This window comes from Hypanus sabinus, chromosome 10 (genome assembly GCF_030144855.1).
Source record: "Hypanus sabinus isolate sHypSab1 chromosome 10, sHypSab1.hap1, whole genome shotgun sequence".
Taxonomy (NCBI): Eukaryota; Metazoa; Chordata; class Chondrichthyes; order Myliobatiformes; family Dasyatidae; genus Hypanus; species Hypanus sabinus.
The window spans coordinates 107,546,534-107,560,896 of record NC_082715.1 but is presented as its reverse complement, the minus strand read 5'-3'; the positions used below and the strand labels follow the sequence as shown (position 1 = coordinate 107,560,896).

The following is a 14,363-nucleotide window of genomic DNA, read 5'->3' as shown; positions in this document are numbered from 1 at the left end:
TCTGACAGACACCATCTCCCTCCTCACTCACTGACGGACACCATCTCCCTCCTCACTCACTGACAGACACCATCTCCCTCCTCACTCTGACAGACACCATCTCCCTCCTCTCTCACTGACAGACACAATCTCCCTCCTCACTCACTGACGGACACCATCTCCCTCCTCACTCACTGACGGACACCATCTCCCTCCTCATCTCTGACAGACACCATCTCCCTCCTCACTCTGACAGACACCATCTCCCTCCTCACTCACTGACAGACACCATCTCCCTCCTCACTCTGACAGACACCATCTCCCTCCTCACTCACTGACGGACACCATCTCCCTCCTCACTCACTGACAGACACCATCTCCCTCCTCACTCACTGACGGACACCAGCTCCCTCCTCACTCACTGACAGACACCATCTCCCTCCTCACTCACTGACAGACACCATCTCCCTCCTCACTCACTGACAGACACCGTCTCCCTCCTCACGCTGACAGACACCATCTCCCTCCTCACTCACTGACGGACACCATCTCCCTCCTCACTCACTGACAGACACCATCTCCCTCCTCACTCACTGACGGACACGACCTCCCTCCTCACTCTGACAGACACCATCTCTCTCCTCACTCACTGACGGACACGAGCTCCCTCCTCACTCTGACAGACACCATCTCCCTCCTCACTCTCTGACAGACACCATCTCCCTCCTCACTCACTGACAGACACCATCTCCCTCCTCACTCACTGACGGACACCATCTCCCTCCTCACTCTGACAGACACCATCTCCCTCCTCACTCACTGACGGACACCATCTCCCTCCTCACTCTGACAGACACCATCTCCCTCCTCACTCTGACAGACACCATCTCCCTCCTCACTCACTGACAGACACCATCTCCCTCCTCACTCACTGACGGACACCATCTCCCTCCTCACTCTGACAGACACCGTCTCCCTCCTCACGCTGACAGACACCGTCTCCCTCCTCACTCACTGACGGACACCGTCTCCCTCCTCACTCACTGACAGACACCATCTCCCTCCTCACTCTGACAGACACCATCTCCCTCCTCACTCACTGACAGACACCATCTCCCTCCTCACTCACTGACAGACACCATCTCCCTCCTCACTCACTGACAGACACCATCTCCCTCCTCACTCACTGACAGACACCATCTCCCTCCTCACTCACTGACAGACACCATCTCCCTCCTCACTCACTGACAGACACCATCTCCCTCCTCACTCACTGACGGACACCATCTCCCTCCTCACTCTGACAGACACCATCTCCCTCCTCACTCACTGACGGACACCATCTCCCTCCTCACTCTGACAGACACCATCTCCCTCCTCACTCACTGACAGACACCATCTCCCTCCTCACTCACTGACGGACACCATCTCCCTCCTCACTCACTGACGGACACCATCTCCCTCCTCACTCACTGACGGACACCATCTCCCTCCTCACTCACTGACAGACACCATCTCCCTCCTCATTCACTGTCAGACACCATCTCCCTCCTCACTCTGACAGACACCATCTCCCTCCTCACTCTGACAGACACCATCTCCCCCCTCACTCTGACAGACACCATCTCCCTCCTCAGTCACTGACGGACACCATCTCCCTCCTCAGTCACTGACGGGCACCATCTCCCTCCTCACTCTGACAGACACCATCTCCCTCCTCACTCTGACAGACACCATCTCCCTCCTCACTCTGACAGACACCATCTCCCTCCTCACTCTGACAGACACCATCTCCCTCCTCACTCACTGACGGACACCATCTCCCTCCTCACTCACTGACAGGCACCATCTCCCTCCTCAGTCACTGACAGACACCGTCTCCCTCCTCACTCACTGACGGACACCATCTCCCTCCTCACTCTGACAGACACCATCTCCCTCCTCACTCACTGACAGACACCATCTCCCTCCTCACTCACTGACAGGCACCATCTCCCTCCTCAGTCACTGACAGACACCATCTCCCTCCTCACTCACTGACAGACACCATCTCCCTCCTCACTCACTGACAGACACCATCTCCCTCCTCACTCACTGACAGACACCATCTCCCTCCTCACTCTGACAGACACCATCTCCCTCCTCACTCACTGACAGGCACCATCTCCCTCCTCAGTCACTGACAGACACCGTCTCCCTCCTCACTCTGACAGACACCATCTCCCTCCTCACTCTGACAGACACCATCTCCCTCCTCACTCACTGACAGACACCATCTCCCTCCTCATTCACTGTCAGACACCATCTCCCTCCTCACTCTGACAGACACCATCTCCCTCCTCACTCACTGACGGACACCATCTCCCTCCTCACTCTGACAGACACCATCTCCCTCCTCACTCACTGACGGACACCATCTCCCTCCTCACTCTGACAGACACCATCTCCCTCCTCACTCTGACAGACACCATCTCCCTCCTCACTCACTGACGGACACCATCTCCCTCCTCACTCACTGACGGACACCATCTCCCTCCTCACTCACTGACAGACACCATCTCCCTCCTCACTCACTGTCAGACACCATCTCCCTCCTCATCTCTGACAGACACCATCTCCCTCCTCACTCACTGACGGGCACCATCTCCCTCCTCACTCTGACAGACACCATCTCCCTCCTCATTCACTGTCAGACACCATCTCCCTCCTCACTCACTGACAGACACCATCTCCCTCCTCACTCACTGACGGACACCATCTCCCTCCTCACTCTGACAGACACCATCTCCCTCCTCACTCTGACAGACACCATCTCCCTCCTCACTCACTGACGGGCACCATCTCCCTCCTCACTCTGACAGACACCATCTCCCTCCTCATTCACTGTCAGACACCATCTCCCTCCTCACTCACTGACGGGCACCATCTCCCTCCTCACTCTGACAGACACCATCTCCCTCCTCACTCACTGACGGGCACCATCTCCCTCCTCATTCACTGACAGACACCATCTCCCTCCTCACTCACTGACAGACACCATCTCCCTCCTCACTCACTGACAGACACCGTCTCCCTCCTCACTCTGACAGACACCATCTCCCTCCTCACTCACTGACGGACACCATCTCCCTCCTCACTCACTGACGGACACCATCTCCCTCCTCACTCACTGATGGACACCAGCTCCCTCCTCACTCACTGACAGACACCATCTCCCTCCTCACTCACTGACAGACACCATCTCCCTCCTCACTCACTGACGGACACCATCTCCCTCCTCACTCTGACAGACACCATCTCCCTCCTCACTCTGACAGACACCATCTCCCTCCTCACTCTGACAGACACCATCTCCCTCCTCACTCTGACAGACACCATCTCCCTCCTCACTCTGACAGACACCATCTCCCTCCTCACTCTGACAGACACCATCTCCCTCCTCACTCTGACAGACACCATCTCCCTCCTCACTCTGACAGACACCATCTCCCTCCTCACTCACTGACGGACACCATCTCCCTCCTCACTCACTGACAGACACCATCTCCCTCCTCACTCACTGACGGACACCATCTCCCTCCTCACTCACTGTCAGACACCATCTCCCTCCTCACTCACTGACGGGCACCATCTCCCTCCTCACTCACTGTCAGACACCATCTCCCTCCTCACTCACTGACGGGCACCATCTCCCTCCTCACTCTGACAGACACCATCTCCCTCCTCACTCTGACAGACACCATCTCCCTCCTCACTCACTGACGGACACCATCTCCCTCCTCACTCACTGACAGACACCATCTCCCTCCTCACTCACTGTCAGACACCATCTCCCTCCTCACTCACTGACGGGCACCATCTCCCTCCTCACTCTGACAGACACCATCTCCCTCCTCACTCACTGACGGGCACCATCTCCCTCCTCACTCACTGACAGACACCGTCTCCCTCCTCACTCTGACAGACACCATCTCCCTCCTCACTCACTGACGGACACCATCTCCCTCCTCACTCACTGACGGACACCATCTCCCTCCTCACTCACTGATGGACACCAGCTCCCTCCTCACTCACTGACAGACACCATCTCCCTCCTCACTCACTGACAGACACCATCTCCCTCCTCACTCACTGACGGACACCATCTCCCTCCTCACTCTGACAGACACCATCTCCCTCCTCACTCTGACAGACACCATCTCCCTCCTCACTCTGACAGACACCATCTCCCTCCTCACTCTGACAGACACCATCTCCCTCCTCACTCTGACAGACACCATCTCCCTCCTCACTCACTGACAGACACCATCTCCCTCCTCACTCACTGACAGACACCATCTCCCTCCTCACTCACTGACGGACACCATCTCCCTCCTCACTCTGACAGACACCATCTCCCTCCTCACTCTGACAGACACCATCTCCCTCCTCACTCTGACAGACACCATCTCCCTCCTCACTCTGACAGACACCATCTCCCTCCTCACTCTGACAGACACCATCTCCCTCCTCACTCACTGACAGACACCATCTCCCTCCTCACTCTGACAGACACCATCTCCCTCCTCACTCTGACAGACACCATCTCCCTCCTCACTCACTGACGGACACCATCTCCTCCTCACTCACTGACAGACACCATCTCCCTCCTCACTCACTGACAGACACAATCTCCCTCCTCATTCACTGACAGACACCATCTCCCTCCTCTCTCACTGACAGACACCATCTCCCTCCTCACTCACTAACAGACACCATCTCCCTCCTCACTCACTGACAGACACCATCTCCCCCCTCACTCTGACAGACACCATCTCCCTCCTCACTCTGACAGACACCATCTCCCTCCTCACTCACTGACGGACACCATCTCCCTCCTCACTCACTGACAGACACCGTCTCCCTCCTCACTCTGACAGACACCATCTCCCTCCTCACTCTGACAGACACCATCTCCCTCCTCACTCACTGACGGACACCATCTCCCTCCTCACTCACTGACAGACACCATCTCCCTCCTCACTCACTGACGGGCACCATCTCCTTCCTCACTCACTGACAGACACCATCTCCCTCCTCACTCACTGTCAGACACCATCTCCCTCCTCACTCACTGACAGACACCATCTCCCTCCTCACTCACTGACGGACACCATCTCCCTCCTCATCTCTGACAGACACCATCTCCCTCCTCACTCACTGTCAGACACCATCTCCCTCCTCATTCACTGACGGACACCATCTCCCTCCTCACTCTGACAGACACCATCTCCCCCCTCACTCACTGACGGACACCATCTCCCTCCTCACTCTGACAGACACCATCTCCCTCCTCACTCACTGACAGACACCATCTCCCTCCTCACTCACTGACAGACACCATCTCCCTCCTCACTCACTGACGGACACCATCTCCCTCCTCACTCACTGACAGACACCATCTCCCTCCTCACTCACTGACAGACACCATCTCCCTCCTCACTCACTGTCAGACACCATCTCCCTCCTCACTCACTGACGGACACCATCTCCCTCCTCACTCACTGACGGACACCATCTCCCTCCTCACTCACTGACAGGCACCATCTCCCTCCTCACTCTGACAGACACCATCTCCCCCCTCACTCTCTGACAGACACCATCTCCCTCCTCATCTCTGACAGACACCATCTCCCTCCTCACTCACTGTCAGACACCATCTCCCTCCTCATTCACTGACGGACACCATCTCCCTCCTCACTCACTGTCAGACACCATCTCCCTCCTCACTCACTGTCAGACACCATCTCCCTCCTCACTCACTGACGGACACCATCTCCCTCCTCACTCACTGACGGACACCATCTCCCTCCTCACTCACTGACAGACACCATCTCCCTCCTCACTCTGACAGACACCATCTCCCTCCTCATTCTGACAGACACCATCTCCCTCCTCACTCACTGACGGACACCATCTCCCTCCTCACTCACTGACGGACACCATCTCCCTCCTCACTCTGACAGACACCATCTCCCTCCTCAGTCACTGACAGACACCATCTCCCTCCTCACTCTGACAGACACCATCTCCCTCCTCACTCACTAACAGACACCATCTCCCTCCTCACTCTGACAGACACCATCTCCCTCCTCACTCACTGACGGGCACCATCTCCCTCCTCACTCACTGACAGACACCATCTCCCTCCTCACTCACTGACGGACACCATCTCCCTCCTCACTCTGACAGACACCATCTCCCCCCTCACTCTCTGACAGACACCATCTCCCTCCTCATTCTGACAGACACCATCTCCCTCCTCACTCACTGACAGACACCGTCTCCCTCCTCACTCACTGACAGACACCATCTCCCTCCTCACTCACTGACGGACACCATCTCCCTCCTCACTCTGACAGACACCATCTCCCTCCTCACTCACTGACAGACACCATCTCCCTCCTCACTCACTGACAGACACCATCTCCCTCCTCACTCACTGACAGACACCATCTCCCTCCTCACTCTGACAGACACCATCTCCCTCCTCAGTCACTGACGGACACAATCTCCCTCCTCACTCACTGACGGACACCATCTCCCTCCTCACTCTGACAGACACCATCTCCCTCCTCACTCACTGACAGACACCATCTCCCTCCTCACTCACTGACGGACACCATCTCCCTCCTCACTAACTGACAGACACCATCTCCCTCCTCACTCACTGACAGGCACCATCTCCCTCCTCACTCACTGACAGACACCATCTCCCTCCTCACTCTGACAGACACCATCTCCCTCCTCACTCTGACAGACACCATCTCCCTCCTCACTCACTGACAGACACGATCTCCCTCCTCACTCTGACAGACACCATCTCCCTCCTCACTCACTGACAGACACCGTCTCCCTCCTCACACTGACAGACACCGTCTCCCTCCTCACTCACTGACGGACACCATCTACCTCCTCATCTCTGACAGACACCATCTCCCTCCTCACTCACTGACAGACACCATCTCCCTCCTCACTCACTGACAGACACCATCTCCCTCCTCACTCTGACAGACACCATCTCCCTCCTCACTCACTGATGGACACCATCTCCCTCCTCACTCTGACAGACACCGTCTCCCTCCTCACTCACTGACGGACACCATCTCCCTCCTCACTCACTGACAGACACCATCTCCCTCCTCACTCACTGACAGACACCGTCTCCCTCCTCACTCACTGACGGACACCATCTCCCTCCTCACTCACTGACAGACACCATCTCCCTCCTCACTCACTGACAGACACCGTCTCCCTCCTCACTCACTGACAGACACCATCTCCCTCCTCACTCACTGACGGACACCATCTCCCTCCTCACTCACTGACAGACACCATCTCCCTCCTCACTCACTGACGGACACCATCTCCCTCCTCACTCACTGACGGAGACCATCTCCCTCCTCACTCACTGACGTACACCATCTCCCTCCTCACTCACTGACGGACACCATCTCCCTCCTCACTCACTGACAGACACCATCTCCCTCCTCACTCACTGACAGACACCATCTCCCTCCTCACTAACTGACAGACACCATCTCCCTCCTCACTCACTGACAGACACCATCTCCCTCCTCACTCACTGACGGACACCATCTCCCTCCTCACTCACTGACGTACACCATCTCCCTCCTCACTCACTGACAGACACCGTCTCCCTCCTCACTCACTGACAGACACCATCTCCCTCCTCACTCACTGACAGACACCATCTCCCTCCTCACTCACTAATGGACACCATCTCCCTCCTCACTCACTGACGGACACCATCTCCCTCCTCACTCACTGATGGACACCATCTCCCTCCTCACTCTGACAGACACCATCTCCCTCCTCACTCACTGACGGACACCATCTCCCTCCTCACTCACTGACAGACACCATCTCCCTCCTCACTCTGACAGACACCATCTCCCTCCTCTCTCACTGACAGACACAATCTCCCTCCTCACTCACTGACGGACACCATCTCCCTCCTCACTCACTGACGGACACCATCTCCCTCCTCATCTCTGACAGACACCATCTCCCTCCTCACTCTGACAGACACAATCTCCCTCCTCACTCACTGACAGACACCATCTCTCTCCTCACTCTGACAGACACCATCTCCCTCCTCACTCTGACAGACACCATCTCCCTCCTCACTCACTGACAGACACCATCTCCCTCCTCACTCTGACAGACACCATCTCCCTCCTCACTCTGACAGACACCATCTCCCTCCTCACTCTGACAGACACCATCTCCCTCCTCACTCTGACAGACACCATCTCCCTCCTCACTCACTGACAGACACCATCTCCCTCCTCACTCACTGACGGACACCATCTCCCTCCACAATCACTGACGGACACCATCTCCCTCCTCACTCTGACAGACACCATCTCCCTCCTCACTCACTGACAGACACCATCTCCCTCCTCACTCACTGACGGACACCATCTCCCTCCTCACTCACTGACGGACACCATCTCCCTTCTCACTCACTAACAGACACCATCTCCCTCCTCACTCACTGACAGACACAATCTCCCTCCTCACTCACTGACGGACACCATCTCCCTCCTCACTCACTGACAGGCACCATCTCCCTCCTCACTCACTGACAGACACCGTCTCCCTCCTCACTCACTGACGGACACCATCTCCCTCCTCACTCACTGACAGACACCATCTCCCTCCTCACTCACTGACAGACACCGTCTCCCTCCTCACTCACTGACAGACACCATCTCCCTCCTCACTCACTGACGGACACCATCTCCCTCCTCACTCACTGACAGACACCATCTCCCTCCTCACTCACTGACGGACACCATCTCCCTCCTCACTCACTGACGGAGACCATCTCCCTCCTCACTCACTGACGTACACCATCTCCCTCCTCACTCACTGACGGACACCATCTCCCTCCTCACTCACTGACAGACACCATCTCCCTCCTCACTCACTGACAGACACCATCTCCCTCCTCACTAACTGACAGACACCATCTCCCTCCTCACTCACTGACAGACACCATCTCCCTCCTCACTCACTGACGGACACCATCTCCCTCCTCACTCACTGACGTACACCATCTCCCTCCTCACTCACTGACAGACACCGTCTCCCTCCTCACTCACTGACAGACACCATCTCCCTCCTCACTCACTGACAGACACCATCTCCCTCCTCACTCACTAATGGACACCATCTCCCTCCTCACTCACTGACGGACACCATCTCCCTCCTCACTCACTGATGGACACCATCTCCCTCCTCACTCTGACAGACACCATCTCCCTCCTCACTCACTGACGGACACCATCTCCCTCCTCACTCACTGACAGACACCATCTCCCTCCTCACTCTGACAGACACCATCTCCCTCCTCTCTCACTGACAGACACAATCTCCCTCCTCACTCACTGACGGACACCATCTCCCTCCTCACTCACTGACGGACACCATCTCCCTCCTCATCTCTGACAGACACCATCTCCCTCCTCACTCTGACAGACACCATCTCCCTCCTCACTCACTGACAGACACCATCTCCCTCCTCACTCTGACAGACACCATCTCCCTCCTCTCTCACTGACAGACACCATCTCCCTCCTCACTCACTGACGGACACCATCTCCCTCCTCACTCACTGACGGACACCATCTCCCTCCTCACTCTGACAGACACCATCTCCCTCCTCACTCTGACAGACACCATCTCCCTCCTCACTCACTGACAGACACCATCTCCCTCCTCACTCTGACAGACACCATCTCCCTCCTCACTCACTGACAGACACCATCTCGCTCCTCACTCACTGACAGACACCATCTCCCTCCTCACTCACTGACAGACACCATCTCCCTCCTCACTCACTGACGGACACCATCTCCCTCCACAATCACTGACGGACACCATCTCCCTCCTCACTCTGACAGACACCATCTCCCTCCTCACTCACTGACAGACACCATCTCCCTCCTCACTCACTGACGGACACCATCTCCCTCCTCACTCACTGACGGACACCATCTCCCTCCTCACTCACTAACAGACACCATCTCCCTCCTCACTCACTGACAGACACAATCTCCCTCCTCACTCTGACAGACATCAGCTCCCTCCTCACTCACTGACGGACACCATCTCCCTCCTCACTCACTGACGGACACCATCTCCCTCCTCACTCACTGACAGACACCATCTCCCTCCTCACTCTGACAGACACCATCTCCCTCCTCACTCACTGATGGACACCATCTCCCTCCTCACTCACTGACAGACACCATCTCCCTCCTCACTCAGACAGACACCATCTCCCACCTCACTCACTGACGGACACCATCTCCCTCCTCACTCACTGACAGACACCATCTCCCTCCTCACTCACTGACGGACACCAGCTCCCTCCTCACTCACTGACAGACACCATCTCCCTCCTCACTCACTGACAGACACCATCTCCCTCCTCACTCACTGACAGACACCGTCTCCCTCCTCACGCTGACAGACACCGTCTCCCTCCTCACGCTGACAGACACCATCTCCCTCCTCACTCACTGACGGACACCATCTCCCTCCTCACTCACTGACAGACACCATCTCCCTCCTCACTCACTGACGGACACGAGCTCCCTCCTCACTCTGACAGACACCATCTCTCTCCTCACTCACTGACGGACACGAGCTCCCTCCTCACTCTGACAGACACCATCTCCCTCCTCACTCACTGACGGACACCGTCTCCCTCCTCACTCACTGACAGACACAATCTCCCTCCTCACTCACTGACGGACACCATCTCCCTCCTCACTCACTGACGGACACCATCACCCTCCTCACTCACTGACAGACACCATCTCCCTCCTCACTTACTGACGGACACCATCTCCCTCCTCATTCTGACAGACACCATCTCCCTCCTCACTCACTGATGGACACCATCTCCCTCCTCACTCACTGACAGACACCATCTCCCTCCTCACTCTGACAGACACCATCTCCCTCCTCACTCACTGACGGACACCATCTCCCTCCTCACTCACTGACAGACACCATCTCCCTCCTCACTCTGACAGACACCATCTCCCTCCTCACTCACTGACAGACACCATCTCCCTCCTCACTCACTGACGGACACCATCTCCCTTCTCACTCACTAACAGACACCGTCTCCCTCCTCACTCACTGACGGGCACCATCTCCCTCCTCACTCACTGACGGACACCATCTCCCTCCTCACTCACTGACGGACACCATCTCCCTCCTCACTCACTGACAGACACCATCTCCCTCCTCACTCACTGACGGACACCATCTCCCTCCTCACTCACTGACGGACACCATCTCCCTCCTCACTCTGACAGACACCATCTCCCTCCTCACTCTGACAGACACCATCTCCCTCCTCACTCTGACAGACACCGTCTCCCTCCTCACACTGACAGACACCATCTCCCTCCTCACTCACTGACGGACACCATCTCCCTCCTCACTCACTGACGGACACCATCTCCCTCCTCACTCTGACAGACACCATCTCCCTCCTCACTCTGACAGACACCATCTCCCTCCTCACTCACTGATGGACACCATCTCCCTCCTCACTCTGACAGACACCATCTCCCTCCTCACTCACTGACGGACACCATCTCCCTCCTCACTCACTGACAGACACCATCTCCCTCCTCACTCACTGACAGACACCATCTCCCTCCTCACTCACTGACGGACACCATCTCCCTCCTCACTCTGACAGACACCATCTCCCTCCTCACTCTGACAGACACCATCTCCCTCCTCACTCACTGACGGACACCATCTCCCTCCTCACTCACTGACAGACACCATCTCCCTCCTCACTCTGACAGACACCATCTCCCTCCTCACTCACTGACAGACACCATCTCCCTCCTCACTCACTGACAGACACCATCTCCCTCCTCACTCACTGACGGACACCATCTCCCTCCTCACTCACTGACAGACACCATCTCCCTCCTCACTCTGACAGACACCATCTCCCTCCTCACTCACTGACAGACACCATCTCCCTCCTCACTCACTGACAGACACCATCTCCCTCCTCACTCACTGACAGACACCATCTCCCTCCTCACTCACTGACGGACACCATCTCCCTCCTCACTCACTGACGGACACCATCTCCCTCCTCACTCACTGACGGACACCATCTCCCTCCTCACTCTGACAGACACCATCTCCCTCCTCACTCTGACAGACACCATCTCCCTCCTCACTCACTGACAGACACCATCTCCCTCCTCACTCACTGACGGACACCATCTCCCTCCTCACTCTGACAGACACCATCTCCCTCCTCACTCACTGACGGACACCATCTCCCTCCTCACTCACTGACGGACACCATCTCCCTCCTCACTCTGACAGACACCATCTCCCTCCTCACTCACTGACGGACACCATCTCCCTCCTCACTCACTGACAGACACCGTCTCCCTCCTCACTCACTGACAGACACCATCTCCCTCCTCATTCACTGTCAGACACCATCTCCCTCCTCACTCACTAACAGACACCATCTCCCTCCTCACTCACTGACGGACACCATCTCCCTCCTCACTCACTGATGGACACCATCTCCCTCCTCACTCTGACAGACACCATCTCCCTCCTCACTCACTGACAGACACCATCTCCCTCCTCACTCACTGACAGACACCATCTCCCTCCTCACTCTGACAGACACCATCTCCCTCCTCATTCACTGACAGACACCGTCTCCCTCCTCACTCACTGACAGACACCATCTCCCTCCTCACTCTGACAGACACCATCTCCCTCCTCACTCTGACAGACACCATCTCCCTCCTCACTCACTGACAGACACCATCTCCCTCCTCACTCACTGACAGACACCATCTCCCTCCTCACTCACTGACAGACACCGTCTCCCTCCTCACTCACTGACAGACACCATCTCCCTCCTCACTCACTGACAGACACCATCTCCCTCCTCACTCACTGACAGACACCGTCTCCCTCCTCACTCACTGACAGACACCATCTCCCTCCTCACTCACTGACAGACACCATCTCCCTCCTCACTCTGACAGACACCATCTCCCCCCTCACTCTCTGACAGACACCATCTCCCTCCTCACTCACTGTCAGACACCATCTCCCTCCTCACTCACTAATGGACACCATCTCCCCCCTCACTCTGACAGACACCATCTCCCCCCTCACTCTCTGACAGACACCATCTCCCTCCTCACTCACTGTCAGACACCATCTCCCTCCTCACTCACTAATGGACACCATCTCCCTCCTCACTCTGACAGACACCATCTCCCCCCTCACTCTCTGACAGACACCATCTCCCTCCTCACTCACTGACAGACACCGTCTCCCTCCTCACTCACTGACAGACACCATCTCCCTCCTCACTCACTGACAGACACCATCTCCCTCCTCACTCTGACAGACACCATCTCCCTCCTCACTCTGACAGACACCATCTCCCTCCTCACTCACTGACAGACACCATCTCCCTCCTCTCTCACTGACAGACACCATCTCCCTCCTCACTCACTGACAGACACCATCTCCCTCCTCACTCACTGACAGACACCATCTCCCTCCTCACTCACTGACAGACACCATCTCCCTCCTCACTCACTGACAGACACCGTCTCCCTCCTCACTCACTGACAGACACCATCTCCCTCCTCACTCACTGACAGACACCATCTCCCTCCTCACTCTGACAGACACCATCTCCCCCCTCACTCTCTGACAGACACCGTCTCCCTCCTCACACTGACAGACACCGTCTCCCTCCTCACTCACTGACGGACACCATCTCCCTTCTCACTCTGACAGACACCATCTCCCTCCTCACTCACTGACGGACACCATCTCCCTTCTCACTCTGACAGACACCATCTCCCTCCTCACTCACTGTCAGACACCATCTCCCTCCTCACTCACTAATGGACACCATCTCCCCCCTCACTCTCTGACAGACACCATCTCCCTCCTCACTCACTGACAGACACCATCTCCCTCCTCAGTCACTGACAGACACCATCTCCCTCCTCACTCTGACGGACACCATCTCCCTCCTCACTCACTGACAGACACCATCTCCCTCCTCATCTCTGACAGACACCATCTCCCTCCTCACTCACTGACAGACACCGTCTCCCTCCTCACTCACTGACAGACACCATCTCCCTCCTCACTCTGACAGACACCATCTCCCCCCTCACTCTCTGACAGACACCATCTCCCTCCTCACTCTGACAGACACCATCTCCCTCCTCACTCACTGACGGACACCATCTCCCTCCTCACTCACTGACAGA

At 56.4% G+C, this 14,363-nt stretch overlaps 1 protein-coding gene across 1 annotated transcript in view; it reads right to left on the bottom strand.

Annotated features, from left to right (window-relative positions):
• Window positions 1-14,363, bottom strand: part of LOC132401345 (equilibrative nucleoside transporter 1-like) — a 379,498-nt gene that overhangs the window by 231,506 nt on the left and 133,629 nt on the right. The gene's annotated exons all lie outside the window — the stretch shown is intronic.